Source organism: Cheilinus undulatus, linkage group 17 (genome assembly GCF_018320785.1).
Source record: "Cheilinus undulatus linkage group 17, ASM1832078v1, whole genome shotgun sequence".
Taxonomy (NCBI): domain Eukaryota; kingdom Metazoa; phylum Chordata; class Actinopteri; order Labriformes; family Labridae; genus Cheilinus; species Cheilinus undulatus.
The window spans coordinates 7,960,160-7,974,570 of record NC_054881.1 but is presented as its reverse complement, the minus strand read 5'-3'; the positions used below and the strand labels follow the sequence as shown (position 1 = coordinate 7,974,570).

At 38.6% G+C, this 14,411-nt stretch overlaps 1 protein-coding gene across 5 annotated transcripts in view; it reads right to left on the bottom strand.

The window, feature by feature from the left end:
* Positions 1 to 10,340, bottom strand: part of erbin (erbb2 interacting protein) — a 106,844-nt gene extending 96,504 nt beyond the window's left edge. For all 5 annotated transcript variants that reach the window (XM_041811748.1, XM_041811747.1, XM_041811746.1 and 2 more), the window contains exon 1: positions 9,738 to 10,340. The gene's annotated coding sequence lies outside the window, so the exon portion shown is untranslated. The remainder of the gene's footprint in view (positions 1 to 9,737) is intronic.
* Positions 10,341 to 14,411: the final 4,071 nt, after the last annotated feature.

Sequence of the window (14,411 nt, the reverse complement as noted above, 5' to 3'; positions counted from 1 at the left end):
ATTTATCATTATGGACCAACAAAGAGGTAATGGAGTAAAGCTGCAGGTACACAGACTTTCAGATGGCAAATGAAAATTACCGTACAAAAATGACAGTTGCATTGACTGCACTGTCATTTGACTGGATATCAATAATCAATAATCAAAAGAATGGCAACTATTAACCAATCATTAGATTAACTGGAAAAGGTGATATTTTCAGGTGTATTTGCTCAAATATGAAAATATACTGAATGTCTTTTAGTCCTGGTAAATCACAAGACATTTAAGGATGCCATCTAGGTTTTCACAAATGCTATATGGAATATTTGATCATTTTCTGACTCTCACTAAAAGCCGTTCCTATATTTGAGTGATGAGTAAATTCACACGGATACAGCCTAAAATACAAAAGTGTGTACAGGGCAATTGTAGTAACTGGTGTGAAATATATACAAACTGATTATAGAGCCTGACATGATGAGTTGGCTCCATCTTCCAAAATGCACAGCCTACCAAAGATCCAATAAAAGTCATGTAGCACATGTAGGTGCTTGCCTGCAGTAACTAGACTATGTCAGATAGGAATCAGTTCAGCAGTATAGTTGGTAGAGCAGGTGTCATTGTACAAAGGCTACAGTCCACACAATGGTCATAGGACCCCTGAATCCCAATACTGGTGCTGTTCAGTGCATGTCTTCCCCTTCTCTCTCATCATGCTTTCTGTTTCTCTCAGCTGTCCTACTGAAACAAGGCAAAAGCCTACATATCTGTTTGAGTCTGGATTGGACCAATACCAGATTCCAGGATCTGTTTAGCACATCCCTTGTTGAGAAAAAGAATATAGCAGAGATCTAAAAATGTTTTTAATGGGATTAGTTTTAGATTTGATCACAGGAAATTGTAAATCTTTTGATTTTAGACAAAACAAAAAATGTTTGTTTGGGCTTTTAGAAACTGTACTTAAAATTTTTCACCCATTTCTTACATTCCAAAGACAATTTATTCATTGCAAGTTCCTGCCCTAAAATAGAATATTTCAACATTTTCATGCAGGCTTATCTTTAAATAGCAGAATCTTCCAGAGCAGATAGATTTGGTCCAGAGTGGTGTGTCAGTGCTTTTTCTGCATGCTGAGTCAGGTCAGTAGGACTGAAACATTGCCATAAATTATAAATATCAGCTGGGGACATCCCTAGTCTGAATATAGCCTGCTCCAGATCACGTTAGCTGCGCTGCAGCTTTAGTTATCATGGCCATTCGCCCTTTTAAAGTGAGCTTCTGTTAGGGACTCCAGAAACAGGAAAGAATAACTAGATGTCAGTGAAAAATATATCTTATTCTACCTGAATATGACAATAATTTGACTGAAGATGGGTTTACCTGGTGGCTGATTAATCCCATGACCTGGATTTCTCACTTCAGTCACACTATCTACAACCAAATCAAGTTTTGGTTTTTTATGCATGCTTGCACCTGCTGGGACGGTATGACGAGCACTTCTCTGCATCAAAACACTTCCTTACAAGGGCTCTTTAAAAACCTACGAAATATTACACAACACAAGGAAACTTCCAAACCAGTCAGAGAGCATGTAAAAACTGAGTTTTACTCACAGCCTAAACAAAGACGTCACACGAGCTCAAACACTGACACTGTGTGCATTGTTAAACAGGCTGGGTGAAAATGACAACACTGTATAAATACCTTCACTCTACTGTAGCAGCTAAACTGGAATAAAAGTGACGCATATAAGAAATGGAAGGAGTGGGTTCCTTCTTCCTCTTTCTAAAAGTAAAGCTGTATGACTACATGGGGAGAAAAGTGTTAAATTAACCATACTGGGCATAGAACAAAAAGTTATCCCTCAGTGTAGAAGCTGAAGCTATCAAGCAAAAGATCTTAAACAAATAAGATGTTGATACTTTAAACTCCTCAAATGTGCTAGAACTGTGGTATTAAACTCCACTCCCCAATAGTTAAATCTGTCTGAAAGCTATAAAACCAAATGGCCAAGATCTTACAAATTGATTTGTCACACATTATCCAAAAATTGCAACATCTTTGATTTGGATACTGCACTTGGCGGTTCTGCTACTTCTGTATTTTGATTAATTGCCTGGGCCTAGTTTCCAAAAGACCACATGTCCCTCTACTCTATAATGACGCAAGCAGCACATGCTTTGAATTTATGTGTGGTGCAGTGTAAATCTAAAACAAAATGCACTAATAAATCAGTATTAAACATGAACAGATGTTTTAAACTTACTAGCAATGGGGGAACTTACACTGAGATTAAAGCCAATGATTATGAAAATGTTTTTGAAATGAGTTAGTGGGTGGCAACTCAAATACACAATGTGTCAATCCAATGTATTAGCTCATACTGATCAGTGTCTGTGCTTTGGATATCTGCCAATACTGAAAGAGATACCAGTGATTAATCACCTGATTAATCACCTATATTCTTAACTGTGATGATGAGGCTGGGGATCATTGTCTACAACAGCTGTAAACAAATACATGTACACTTAAAACAGTGTCTATGTACCATATAATAACATCACTCACCCTCTGCTGTCACAGTAAACCCTGAGTACAAGCTGCACTGTGTGTGCAACGTAGCTGAACTTATGCACCCCTATGTCTATTCCTTTTTCATGTTGTTAGCATTGTCTCTTAAAATATCATGCACTTTAGCGAGCTGATAAAAACTGATGGCAGTTAAAATCAAATTGCTCATGCATCATCTGTTAAAGTTTTAGCCTGTAGTACTGTGATATGGCATTACTTCAGATACTTGTACTCAGAGCTTTTACTTCCATTGATCTGCAGGTAAATGTTCTCATATGTTCTTTTAGAGGCCTGGTAGAGTGCCTTTCAGCATTTGTTACGTGCTGACAAACTGCATCATGGTTTCAACTGTTTTGTCACTTTCCCGTCATCAGTGGAAAGTTCCCCTGTCCTTGCAATGTAGTGGACAAAGTTAACTGCTTTACTTTGTTTCACTTGGTTTCTTTTCATCTGCCTTCTTTGTCTGTTAAACCTGATGTTAAACCACCAGCCACTGAAACAAGAGTTGTGTATGAAGTGCTTGGTCCTGGAAGTTAATGACATATCAAGCATAAAATAGATCCAAAATGCATTGCTTTTGTTGTTGGTGTCCTCCATGCAATGCTACTGAAGAACCAAAAACAATGAGGTAGCTCACATAAATGCTTGCTGTAAACACAGAAATGCGTAAAACTGAGCTGTAAAGCCTCAAGGATCCGTCTATTGTTACCTGATCCATCTATCTGAGTCAAAATCAGATCAATATCTGATACCAAGACTTGATCTTGGATTTTCAGGTGTTTTAAGAGCTAATTCTTCCATTTCAGAAGTTACACTGGCACTACGGTTATGTACATTTTTGTGCAGATTAGAAGATAAAAATGTGACATCATGGTAAGAAATGCCGATAGAATTTGTTATTGTAGTATGCAGTTAATAAATTAAGCTTTCTTTCAGATGCTGGCAGTGATAACATTAACATACTGGGCCAGTATTACACTAGGCAAAAGGTTCACTGCTTTTCTTTGCAAAATCCTGCTAAATGTTAACAAATACTGGCCCAAGCCTTCGCGCCAACACCTTCTTCTCCAACCCCTTCTCAGAAACCTTGCATCTGCCTGTCATTAACATGTGCACATCACTCGATCACATAGTTAATTTGCTAGCTAGGGACACAAGGGAGCTTTAAGAATGCACTGATAGCTCAATGGGCCAGAACATAAACAAGCGACCGGACAGATGTCAGATCTGGTGGAGTTCCATCAGAGTCTCACTTGTGATTAAAACTAAATCTTTAAAAGACATGAGCTAAAAACAGCTCACAACCTCTTTTGACAAAAACACCTACAGAATTAGAGACCTTCTACTCTAGCATTTAAGGCTTTAAGTACTTTTTGAATGCCTTAATTTCCACTAAATGGATTGATCAACTTTGACAACTTTTTAAGACCCTGCAGACACCCTGTTCGACTGATCTGTTCGTGAATTCGCAGGTTAAGGTGATGCCTGATTTACCTGGTTACTTAATGTTTGTTCTACAAGCACCCCGAAACTGTGACAAATCCCAATCAAAATACCATGATTTCAACTTGGGGTCTAAAAAGGTCTGTTTTTGTTGCACCAATAATCCAAGGCCATAAAAGATTACAAGAGGCAATCAAGAAACTGACCATTAGACATTAAAGGTGGAATAAAGGGCACGTATCTTGATTTGAAATTGATGAAAATGTGTCTATATATTTTGTTTGTAGTTTAATAAATCACTGACTTGTGGCCTTATCTGTACAGCTATTTTGTGTTATCTCTCTGAAGAAAGGTCATTGAACTGAAAGTAAAATCTACACATGCAACAGCTTGTTCTCCATCATGCACCTGCACTGAGGAGGAGGGGCAGGGCTGCTTGCACAACATAAAGTCTCAAAACTAGACACAAAAAACAATGAAAAAGCCCACATCAAATCTTTACTGGTGCTAAATCCTTTTAGAACACTAACTCAATGTATTTATTTTTAGTGAAGACTGTGATACAGTCAGGATGATCTTTATAACCTTTTAAAAATCAAACCTGAGCTAAATTTAATTTTCCCTTGGCTGAAATATTAAAAATGGCCTGCCAATAGCTTTTTCTTTCCTTCCAAATCATTGGCACACTGCAGTCCATCAAAAATTAAATCCAAATTGACACACTCACTGTGAAAATTGTAAATGGCTCTTTTCCAAGCCCAACAACAAATACTCAGTTGGGTCACTGTGGTAATACAACGTCACTGCAACTCTAACGTCACACGAGTGTTTAGACACTTTGTGTGTGTGTGTGTTCTTAAGGCCACGCAAAGAACGTCAATGATTGCACAATGCTCCAGGATATCTCTCATTCATTTTTACCACATGGTTAAAATAAGGCATGTTAACCCAGATCCTGGAAACTTAGGAAGGAAAACTGTGCCGAGCTGATCACACAATGAAATATATTCAAGGAAATCTTCTCTAAAATCTGCCATTAGACCAACCCGACTACAGTAGCAGTACTCAAACAGTACATGTTTGCTCACAGCACCGTTTGACACAAGCACACCCTTCTGACCCCAGCTGTTTTCTCTTCAGCTGATATCCCATTGGCTCACAGTTCAGGACGATTACCATGACTGTGTCCCATTTCAACAGGCATTACATCACCTTAAGAAGGTAAAGATAACATTTCATTGGCTTTTAAAAGTGCAACCACAAGTGAGAACCAGGGTGAGTTTTAATCTGCCTAACAAAACACTTTGGGTACTGTTTTAAGAGGAAAAAGTCAATTAAAACGAGGTGAACTAGGCTTAATCAACAGTGAAATTCAATTATAATGAAAATGAAAAAGGTTACAATGGAAGCATTGTGGACAATTAATTAATTACTCCAAAGCCACAGTAATACTTCAGAGCATAAGGAAACATGCATGCAATTTTTCTTCAAATTTCCTGCTTTCTGTCTCCAGTGGCACAACAAACTCTTATGCAAGTGTTTCTGTATCAACCCCAGTCTGGCACCAGTCTGAGACAAGAACAGTAAAGCTAAGGGCCCTTTTTGTTTGAATGAACCTTATCTTCCAGTCTGCTGTGAATGATCACACAAGGAACTCCATGCATGAAACGTTCACCAAACATAGGCTTTCAACACATCAACAAACACCACTGTGGCAAGACTGTTTCTGTAGATTATGCAGTGTATTATACCAAAGATCAGCCTTGCAAAACGTTATTTGCTTTTAGTTAGATGAATGATCAAAGGAAGGAAGGAGAATAAAGTGTCCTGTCTAATTAGAGATAAAGGGAAATTACATCAATCAAATGATAAGTTGTCTGCTATTGAACATTCATTAACAACTGGACCTGGCTGAATATCTTCCATGTTTCTTAGAGCTGAAAAATGACAAACAACCAGCTTGATTCCAGCTTTGAATGTTACTTATCCTTGTGTCATTACTCCTATGTGATAGTAAACTAAATATCCTCTGGGAGAACAAGGAATGTTTCACTATCTTCTGAGATTTTCTTTATCCAAAAATCCATTCTAATAATGAAAAAAAATGACTGACAGCTCAGTTAACAAAGAAAACAATTACTTGTTACAGCCCTAAATGAAGCTATGCCAAACTCTTGAAACTTTGCATTATGCAGATCATAAACAAATCACAAAAGACATTCTAGATCATCTTGATAATTTGACTCCAGCTACAGCTAAATTCAAATGGATTGTCTTCGCATCTTTCAACAGTTCACAGCAAAGATAACTTTCTTAGCAAACCAGACACTGTGGTTGGAAAGATAACAACACAGGTCATCAAATCAAGGTTTTATGTTACAGAGGAGCAGATACTGAAACAAGCAATTAACACAAACAGTTTGGTTGGCATTGATCTGAGCTGTAAGGAATAAATCAATAATGCAGCATTCAATGATATAATCCAATATCATCTGAACAAATGGTTTTCTTTAAGAAACTGCCATCAATTTTGATTCAACTTTAGATGTTGATATATATAATAGGGGATGAGGATTGGTAGTATTTGATATTTACACCCTTTATCAGCAGGTATATCCCTTTAAGCATTTCATCAACAGTATGTTGACAACAATGCTCAGATAACATTACTTGACTTTTGCAATGTGTCCTTGGATACTCTTCAGTCATAGCAGGTGAGCTGCAGGTGTGCAGCAAGGAGCTGCAGAATAATGCATAACTGTACTTCAATCTGTGCATTTATTGGAGGGATTTACTATTGGCAATCCCTCTCATGCACACAGGTTGTGATTCTATACAAATAGAAAAGGGGGGGGGGGGTATACCTGGGTGGCTCACCCATGTATATGTGTGGGAAACACAACCCCCTGTCTTAAATTGCTTAGAAAGCAAGTTTAACCCAATAAACTAGGGGTCAACCGATAATCACCTTGGCCAAATATTGAGGCCAATATTTGGCAATTGGCAGATTATCGGTATTGGCATCTTATTTTACCAATAACCTTAATTAATCAAAAGTGTGCCAACTCAGCTCCACTGCAAAATGTGGTTTCCCCTCTGCCTACATTTTTACTCTCTAAGTCTCACCAAATTTCCTATATCCAACAAAATCTGATTGGCTGGATGTCACATGAGTACTAGCCAATCACCGCAAGTAGCCTAAGTGCCACTGACACAGTGAGCGTATGGCATTATTTTCTAATGCTACTGCTCTGCTCTATGCTAGTTCTCATGCTCACAGAGCTCAGGGCTAAATTGTTTTTTTTTTTTCATTTTTCAATCATGCAATTTCACTTTTGTCCCATTAAGAACATTTTGTGTGTCAAAATAAATGTGTATCAATTGCAAATATCAGCAATTGGTCTCATGAACTACAAACAATTTGTATTGATATCCGCCCTGAAAAATCAACAATGATCCCCCATAACAAACAATTGAATTTGTTAAAATTTCTCTCTAAAACCTACATTTCCTTTTAAGTTACATTTGAACACATCATACTGAGTTTTTATTTACCCTTGCCAAAAATCATGCACCTGCAAGACACATTATGATGTGGGATTGTGTTGCCTTGTTTGATCAGCTAACTGGGTTTTATCCTGCCAGTTTTAGGGCTGACAACCTCAAGTGGATTGGTCAATTAACTGGTTGACGACCTCATTTTCGCCCAAAATCCAATCGGTTGAACAATCGCACATGCTACTTTAATTGAAAGAATCAATTTTTTGCAAGAGTGAGAAGGTAGAAGTCATGTGTTTTTATTTTTTTCAGTTATCTAGTGTCACAAAATATAATTTATAAAAAAAAACTATGAATATAACTATTCAAATAGAATTTACTCATGCCTTTAAGTGTAATTAATTACAGGTTAATACCCAGAAAGTCAAAACAACATCACTAGGACCCTCCCACCCTAGAGGAGAGCAAAGCCTGTGACGCACGTTTATACTCTGTTTCCTGTGAATTGACGACATGTCGAAAAAGTCAGCAGTGTGGCAGCATTTTGTTAAAAAGGATGATTTTTGTCCGTCCCACGACCAATCAATTAATTGATGATCTGGTGCGATTTTAGTCGACCAAATTTTTCTTTGGTTGACCACAGCCCTAGCCAGTTTCAGCATGGATTTCGATAATGGATTAAAATCTTGTTAAAAACAGGAATTTGGGGCAGTGTACCACGGCTTCTTTGGGGTGATAGAAGAAGACCGACCTGCAGCAGCTGCAGCATAGGACAAGGTGCCAAAGCCTTTTTATATGGAAGCAGTCAAGGGTGCTGCATTTCAATTTGATTTGATGCTGCTGGGCTTCATTCTTATAGGCTTGCAGTAAGAATTATACTTCAAAAACTTCATCAGACAACTATTTGTGCACCAGTGAATTTGAATCAAATGAAATGACCTTAATCAAGACGTACTGTCATGTTACAGGACTCACAAGCCTTGATAGCAGTATTGATCAGCTCAAATGTTATTGATTTTCTGGTTTTAAAAAATGCAGAGCCAGGTCCTTATAGAAGCAGGTTTGAATCTCCATCCATGCATATATGAATGTAAAAAAACAATCTATATGTCATTATCTAAAAGAAATTGTTCTTTAAGACTTACTTTAAATGAACCTGTATTGACTTGTATATACTGCAGGCTCTAACTGATTCAAATACAAGTGTATTGTGTCTGACATTTCTAAGTATGCCATTTCTGCAGCCCATCTTGTCACTTTTACTGTTCAGTCACCTCGTCTGGATAAACATTACATCTTTAATGTCTTATCTGATAATCTAATAGGATGCATAAATGTGTCACTGCCTTTACAATTCACATGGCTGTGATTTCTAGGCTAAATGCTATATGATTCAGGATTGACAAGCTCTACAATACATGCATAATGTAATGCAGTGTTAAACCAGAGAGCTTCTATGGATGTTAATCAGGTGGCTTCAATAAAATGCACCTATGCGTTATATATTTCATAGGTTCTGGAGACTTGTCTCAGCTGCGTATCTTGACAATACTCCCAATTTAAACACTCCAAAATATGCATAAGACATGGACAGACCTGCTGAAATTCCTCAAATCAAACCTGGGGAGATTAGCTCTTACATCTATGTCCAATCTTAACAGGATTAAATGACATTGGAGTTAAGTGCGGGATAGTAATCTGCTTAGTGAAGTGGTGAGAAAATGAAAATGTTGAGGGTACAGAGCTCTAATCCCTCGTCCCTCTATCGAAGCGCTGAAGGTGCTCCGCAACAAAAGATGTGACTGCTGTTGCTGCTGTTGCACTGCAGCTGTTTACATTAATGTAGACGAGAGGACTATTTAAACGTGTTATTGTCCAACTCTTTTAAACGCACTCGACTGTGCTTTATGTGACAGTCTGGTGGCTGTGAATAGATAATAGCCATAACGGGCTGCCATGTACAGCTGTTGATGGGAAACATACCGAAAACAGACAGCTGCTTTAATCTCCTGTTACAGTCAAAAAACCCATGATAGTCGGACAAATATATCAGCACAGACGTTTCTAAGCTTAAAGCGTTAATATTGGGTTCAGCTGTTAAAATTATTCAGTTGAAATAGCTTCAATTATAATATAACTCAGCTCGGACAGCATCAGAATGGGATACTGCGCTCATGCTAGCAGCTACGTTAGCATGTTGTATGATACAGGGCGCAGCAACTTGCGCAAACAAAGACGCTTACCTTGATTAATGTCGAGTCAGTGTCTTCCTTTTAGACGTCCGGGTTGTTGTCAGGGTGTTATTATCCAAAAGATACTTCGAGGAGAGGGCATTAGCTTCCCTCTGAGATTCGCTTGAGGGTAGTTCAATAAGGTTGTTGCTAGTGTTAGCAGCAAGCTAACACTTAAAACTGCTGGCCCTGAACGCACAGCACATTCTCCTGCGCGAGCCCTCCTCAAGTTGTTTAACGTTTTTCGTCCCACAGTTGTTTTCACAATTAAAAGTGTTCAATTTACATATGTTAACTCGGACAAACTAACTAAAAGCGAAGACAGGCGAATAATGATCCGTTTTTGATAAGGTTTATGACACACAGCATTTAAAAAAATCCAAAATGTCCACGACATTCAGCAAGGAAATACAAAAGGCAAAACTGCGTACGACCTCCGGCAGCGCGACAGCTTTTCCTCCAAAGTGTGCCGCACCCAGGTGTTTTCACTCATAATCCCCTGTCGTTTAACCGTACAGCTCTGGACACAGACGAGAGAAGCTACATGGGGGCTGTTTGAGAACAACATGCAGCGGTGGGTTTCTTCCCTGCGACCTCTGTGACTGTGTCTACACGAAGAAGTGGGCTGTCCACAAGAAGTCGCCTTTCCAGCTTACACCGAGCCCAAGTGGTGATGCTTCACGGTCTCACGCCGATACTCTTGGTGAATCCTCCCCTCACTGGAGAAAAAATGTTAATTATTAGTCATATGTACCTGAAAAAGTGTAAATATAAAAAGTTTAGCACTTTTTGTGAAAAATACCTTAAAGCAGCAATAAGTAGAATTTTGTTTGGTGCGCTTTGGCTCCCACTAGTGGTCGCTTGGTGAAGCACCACTGCCAAAAAAAGTGCCCCTATGCCTTCCCTTTATAAATTAATATGCATTTGTTGTCAAACAGAGAGGGCAAAGTCAGCAATGACATTGTGAGAAGCCAAAAAACGAAACACATTAGCCGTTTCTCAAAGTCTGGGAAGGATCCTCGAACATCGATTCTTGAAGGATACTGTCACTGACTGTGGTTGGAGGACTGTCCCAAGGTTTAGGGTCCTCAAAATTTTTCCAAGGACTGAGTCCTTCAAACAGATAAAAAAAAATCTGAAAATAGTGCAATATCAGTATATGATTATACTGTTTGATGATTATTATATAGAATGTGATTTTGTAATGATATAGCATATTAGATGGTGCTGGGTAAAAGTTGTACAAGCTGTTGTTCATACCCCTCCCATTTTAATTTCTGCCACCATAGGTTATATGGGTGTGACCATTCCAATGATGCAGTCACGTGCACTGGCTAGCCTGTTCCAAATGTGTATTCCACAGTTGTCAGGGACTCTTGCCTCTCCTCAGTAGGACCCAACTCGGGATGATCTTTCCTACTGAGGAAGGATCCTGGACTTTGAAAGCAGCTACTGACTGGATCAAGCCACATATCCAAGATCAATATAACACACTATATGTCAGACTTGCATCCTTATATTATCTAAGGCTCTTGCCAGCGTGGAATAGCCTGTGTAATATTTAATGGAGGTCAGCAAAAGTTCATGCAGGAAGACTGTATTTACTCATTCATTAGTCACCACTCGCTCATTCTTTCTTCACAGTCAGGTGATCAACTGGTTATGGGTGTTCATGCTCTTAAGTACTAAGCTAATCAGGTTCTGCCACAATATTGTTGACCAGTCATCACGCACTCTTAGTATTTTAAATCTATCATCCTGTCTTCTGCAGTCAGCCTGTCATTTGAGTATGGATGTTGCAACCCTCCTCCACCCCAGCCGCCTCCATTCAGTTCATCAACATCTAGTCCTCACAGGTCTTCTGGGTCTAGACTTCATAGGGGGTATCATATTCCTGCTGTTTGCCTCACTACCCCTTCAAGTATACAATCATCTGTCACTGCCCTCTGCACCAAGATGAACTAACTGGCTTCTTTTTAGCTTAAAGCTGCTGTGTGAACCTCCAATTTCCACATACTCCGCCTGTGCTGCGATCAGCTCACAAAGCATGCTGTGGAGCAAATCGCTCCTTTTCTAGTCAATCTTTGCAGTTCCACTGCTCGTACTCTGGTCCATCTTCTGCATGTCTCAGAAGCACCACTCCAACACTGATGGAAATACACCCCAGGTCTGGTTTCAGCTCTGATGTTCTGTCGATATCTGCTATCTGTCAAAATGTGCTATTTGCATTTCTGCACATGGGTAAATGGTTAGGGTTAGGGATATACTCTGCTACCATGTCACGTTGTTGCACCATTTTTCAGCTGTGTTCATACTATTCAACAGCTGAGCTACTAAGGGTTCTACAACACTGCAGAGGTCACTCACCTTTGGTCAGAGCAAGGGGCTACACACCTGGAACACACTACAGATGAAGTATTTGGAAATTGAAGGTGAAGCTGTAAACACTTACATTACATAGTGCTGAAAGCAGGCAACTGGGCACTCTGTGGAAATGAAATGCCAATCCCCATGTTAAAACTAATTTTACTGCTTTGAAACTTATATTTCAAAGCAGACAAGTTACACATAGTCATAATTGTGGGATTAAAAGTCATAATTATGTGATTATAACATCATAATTATGAGATAAACTCAAAACAGTGAAAACTCCAGGTGTTTTGACTCATAATCTCCTGATGTTTAACCATTTAGTTATGGGCACAGAGGCAACATGGAGGTCATTCCAGAATTACATGAAGTGGTGGGTTTCTTCTCTGTGACCTCTGCGTAGGTAGAAGAAGTGGGCTGTCTACCAGAATTCACCTTGTGGTGATGCTTTCACTGTCTGACACAGATAGGCTATTCCAGTTAATCCCCATCTCTCCTTAAATCCATCCATTTGACAGCAATTTATCCTTTGCGACTGGGTCTTGGATAAGATTCACAAAAATGACAAGGAGGTATTTTATTTATGGTTTCTGGGGTGAGTTCAGGGACAGTGGGACAATATCTGAATGTCTTCTGTTAGGTTTATGACATGAGTATAAAGAAACAGTCCAGCACATGATACACTTCAGTAACACTGAGGATGTTGCTGATCTTTTTCAGGGAAAATAAAGATTTTTATCATGCTCTAAGGAGGACAGGCCTTCACTTTTGATGAAACTCGTCTAAATCTGCTTTTCTGGTCATATTTGGGTGATTGGGATAGCATATTTAATCACTGATTAAGGCTTTATTGGGATTTTTTTCACATATTTGCTCAAATTGAGTTCAAATGGGGTTTGGAAGTAAACCGTCATTGAACATGTTTTACAGAGGTAAAGCTATACTGTACAGGTTTAGATTAGACAAGGACTTTTAGTGCAATTTTTCTTGGGCTATCAAAGGTAAACATTTAGCAAAATTCAGCTTCTCGATGGATATTTTGCAATCGATCAGGGGTTTGCACACATGAAGAGGCCAGGAACAAATGTTTTTTTTCCAAGGTCAACAATTTTCTTCAAAATATAAGCCTTTTGGCGCACCGGTAGTCAAGTGGTTGGGGCGCACGCCATGTACGCAGGCGATCCGGGTTCGAATCCGGCCCGTGGCACTATTTCCTGCATGTCTCTCCCCGCTCTCTCCCCTGTTTCCGACTCTATCCACTGTCCTATCAAATAAAGGCAAAAAGGCCAAAAATAAATCTTTAAAAAAAATATATATATATATATATATATATAAGCCTTTTAACGGTGTCCAAGTCACCTTAGATTATGTTGGGTGGATGGAGTAGCATTAACTTAACGTAATTACAAAATAAAAACCTAAATCATATATGATATAAAATTATATGTAATTTTATGATCAAAACTAGCACATTTTGTCATTCTTCTTAATATATAAATTACAGGCTCAACCTCCCGTTAGATGTTTGCTTCGCCCGCCTGTGTTGCAACACACCAATTTGGTCATACAATTTTTACTGTACAGTGTCTGCACTAGGCCTCAGAAGAAATGCTTCCATTTTCATTCATAATGAGAAAAAAACATTTTTTGACCAAGTGTCCCATTCAAATTTGTGTCTCAGTCACCCTGAATTCACCCAAGAAGAGGATATTTTTGCAACATTTTGACCATTACTAACATCAAATTAAGTGTAACTTAACTGTTTTTAATCAGAATGGAGGGTATCAACAAATTTCACTGATGGAAAAGCTTAATTTAGAGAAAAATATCCCTGTTTCTGAACAATTATTAACGTTTGTACCAGTATTTCTTATCCAGTGGCGCCCCCTGGTGTACAAACACACATTTTTCTTTGCACAGTTTCTTGCAAACCATTCCTGCTACAGTATGGAAATTAGGACATTTTCCTAATCCTATTCCCAAGGAGAGAGGTTTGGTGATATTATATCATAACATAATGCCTTCTAAGAGGAGAATTTACATGGATGTATCAAGGGATTTAAAGTAAGGATTTTATAAGACAGTGCTTTAACATGTACACTAACTGATGCTTGCAAGACTAAAATTATCTTTGTAGCTTTAAATGTGCCAATCACTGCAATGTAATATGGATAGAATTCTTTTAATACAAGGGAATATTTCATACATTTTCTGCCTCAAAAAGTATGCATAACTGCTTCATTTCCTACAGCTAAGGCTGTACTATGACAGTCATTTTCTAAGTTACAACAGGAAAAGGTGAGGCATACATCATGA